General features: G+C 47.0%; 1 long non-coding RNA gene across 1 annotated transcript in view; it reads right to left on the bottom strand.

Annotated features, from left to right (window-relative positions):
- Positions 1 to 970: 970 nt before the first annotated feature.
- Positions 971 to 3,456, bottom strand: part of LOC110309940 — a 4,692-nt gene continuing 2,206 nt past the window's right edge. The window contains exons 2-3 of the long non-coding RNA XR_002379773.2: positions 3,341 to 3,343; positions 971 to 980 (exon numbers count right to left, since the gene is read on the bottom strand). This is a non-coding gene — a long non-coding RNA (uncharacterized LOC110309940). The remainder of the gene's footprint in view (positions 981 to 3,340; positions 3,344 to 3,456) is intronic.

The following is a 3,456-nucleotide window of genomic DNA, read 5'->3' as shown; positions in this document are numbered from 1 at the left end:
CTGGGATCTGAACTTGGGTCCTTTACAAGAGCAGCATATGCTCTGCTGAGCTGTCTCTCCAGCCTTTTATTTTTATTTTAGTGTATGTGGGAATGTCTGCATGAGGGTAATGGCGTGTGTGGGCACTCGTGTTCATGTATGTGCATGCATATTCGTATGCAAGTGCATGTTTGTGCGTGTGTTCCCAAGGAGGCCAGAAGATATTTATTTTATGTATGTGAGCACACTGTCACTCTCTTCAGACACATCAGAAGAGGACATCAGATCTCATTACAGATGGTTGTGAGCCACCATGTGGTTGCTGGGAATTGAACTCAGGACCTCTGGAAGAGCGGTCAGTGCTCTTTACCTCTGAGCCATCTCTCCAGCCCCCAAGGACGCATTTTTTTAAAGCAGAACTATTGCTCTCAAACCTGACTGGTGAGAGTACAAGGGAGAGACTTGGGGATTTGCAGGTCTTTTATTCATTATGTCTCCCGGAGGTTTTAAGCCTTAGCTTGGCATCAGATAGAGACTTAGCTCCATCTGCTGTGCAGGCTGAGTGTCTTTCTGGCCGTCCTTAAGTCCCAAAGCTGAATCACAACCATCATTTCACATCTCGAAAATTTAAAACTGAGCCAACATCATGTGCTCCCGACTAGGAGAAAGGCTAGTACCTCCTCCTTTGGGCTACCCCTGTCTGAGTGTTTAGGATTCAGAGGGTTATAGGGTCTGGTGGTTGGGGACAGGCAGGTGTCAGGGCAAAAAGCCAAGGTTCAATCAATACTATGGCTCCTTCTGGCTGTCATGTGTCCGTCAGAGCTAACTCTGAGCTCTTCCAAGGTAGAGAGGAAAGCATCTCCTTTGGGCAAACATAGCCCTTGGCAGTTGGTGGGGCCAGTGACCCCTGGGCTAGACTCCATAGCCACTTGCTTGTTTGAGCTAAGGGCTCCCCACATGAGGAGGTTACCCTGATTAAGGAGGTCCTCTAGCTCTTCCCACTCCTATCTGACAGAGGGAGGCTGGCTTCAATACTGACTGTCCTCTGTAGAACCACTGTGGTCCCCGGGGTAGGATGAGGATCCTTGCTTTCTCCATTCCTAGGCTCACAAATTTTACAGCTCAGTCTTTCAGTTCTCAGTGGCCATATTAGTCAGCGTTTCTGTCGCTGTAAGAAAACACCATGGCCAAAACACATGGGAAGGAAGGGATTTATCTGGCTCACACTTCCACATCCGTACTCCATCACTGAAAGAAGTCAGGACAGGAACTCCAATAGAATGGGACCCTGGAGACAGGAGCTGATGCAGAGGTTGCTTACTGGCTTGTTCCACATGGGTTGCTCAGCCTGCTTGCTTATAGAACCCAGGACCACCAGCCCAGGTATGGCTCCACCCACAATGGGCTGGACCACCCTCCATCAACCACTGTGGTTGGCCCAAGGGAAGGATACCATTAAGAGGTGTGGCCTTATTGGAGGAGGTGTGGCCTTGTGAGAGGAAGTGTATCACTGTGGAGGTGGGGCTTTATATATGCTCAAGTCTGGCCAGTGTGAAAATGTCTCCTGCTGCCTTTCAGTCAAGTTGTAGAATTCTCAGCTCCTCCAGCACCGTGTCTGCCTGCACATCACCATGGACTGAACCTCTGAAACTGTAAGCCAGCTCCAATTAACTGCTTTCTTTTAGAAGAATTGCTTTGGTCATGTTGTCCCTTCATAGCTGTGAAACCCTAATTAAGATAACCACTGAAGAGAGCGGTTTCCTCCTCTCAGTGATTTTTAGCTTGTGTCAAGTTGACATTAAACTGTCCAGCACAACTGACCCCTTGTCAACTTGACACAGACATCACTTTCCTTTCTCATTCATCCCCACAGTCTCACATTAAAAATACAAATAACTTAAAAAAAAAAAAACCTCGCAGTCTTTACAAACTCAAACACGTTAAAAATTCAAAGTGCCTCAACTATGCGTTCCTGTAAAATAAAATAAAGTTAAATATTTTCTTTTTTTTTTAAAGATTTATTTTATTTATTATATGTAAGTACACTGTAGCTGTCTTCAGACACTCCAGAAGAGGGCGCCAGATCTCGTTGCAGATGGTTGTGAGCCACCATGTGGTTGCTGGGATTTGAACTCTGGACCTTCGGAAGAGCAGTCGGGTGCTCTTACCCACTGAGCCATCTCACCAGCCCCCTTAAATATTTTCTTACTTCGAGAGAGAAGAACCGGAGAAAAGTCACAACGAAATCTAAGCAAAAGCAAACTCCCAAAAGTGTAAATCACGGAGCATTCAATATCTGAGCTCCACTCATGGTCTTCTGGGCTCCTCCAAGGGGCGTGGGCCATTCTCTGGCTCCGATTCTGAAACACACACAGCTTGTCTGGCTGCACTGCACAGCAGCTGCTATTCTTGGTGGTCATCCACTGTCATTTCCAAAATGCCGGGGGGAGGGGGGTTTCTGCTCTCATCAGTAGCTTTTCATTGACTCTCTTCATGGTGCCAAGCCTCACCTTCTCTTCCTGGTCCCTTCAGTCCTAGGCCTTCATCGGCCACCAAGGCTGCACCTTCCCCAGTGGCCTCTCCTGGCCTCTCACAGTGCCAAGCCTCAGCTGTTCTCCATGGCCCCTTCCTGAATTCAAAACTGGTACCGTCTGGATGACTCTTATACTACCAAGTTCAGATGCCAGCGTGAGGTACAAACTTGGCTGCCTCTGGAACACAGCTTCTGTGTGCTGACTCTCAGGAAACACTTCCCATAAGAGTTAACCTCAACGATGCTCGTCTCTTCTTAATCACTGATAATTTCTCAGCTCCAGCTGGCCAGGATCCAGTATCCCAACAAAGCAAAGGTTTCACTTTAGTAGTTCTAGTATCGTGTTAAACACAGCTGATTCTTCAGCCCCAGCTAACCAGACTCATGAAATCTTAAATCAAAATAGCAAATGGTCCTGATAGATTTTAAACTTCCCTCTGAAACTTCACAAGACAGGCCTCATCTTTTTTAAAAAAAAAAAATTTATGAGTACATCATCTTCATGCTCCCCAGAGGAGGGCAATGGATCCCATTACAGGTGATTGCGAGCCACCTTGTGGTTGCTGGGAATTGAACTCAGGACCTCTAGAAGAACAGTCTTAACCACTGAGCCATATCTCCGGCCCCCTAGGCCCCATCTTCTGTTCTGCTTTCAACATTCTTATCTTCCAAGCTCCTACAGTGCAGCTCACCAGGTACTGAGCACTCAATGGCTTTTCCAGCCTCAAGTTCCAAAGTCCTTCCGAAATCCTCCCCAAAACAACATGGTCAGGGTTGTCATAGCTATACCCTACTATTGAAAGAGGAAAAACTGAACTTTTCCTGAACTCTCTTACCCCTCCCATCCAGAGACTGTTCCNGGANCACTCCTGAACTTTTTACCCCAAGGTACCCCCTCCCAATTGAAAANTGTTCCAGGAACATTTTTTAGATAAGGGTCTCCT

This window comes from Mus caroli, chromosome 14, assembly GCF_900094665.2.
Source record: "Mus caroli chromosome 14, CAROLI_EIJ_v1.1, whole genome shotgun sequence".
In the NCBI taxonomy this organism is placed as follows: Eukaryota; Metazoa; Chordata; class Mammalia; order Rodentia; family Muridae; genus Mus; species Mus caroli.
This window is presented reverse-complemented; position numbering and strand designations above follow the sequence as displayed.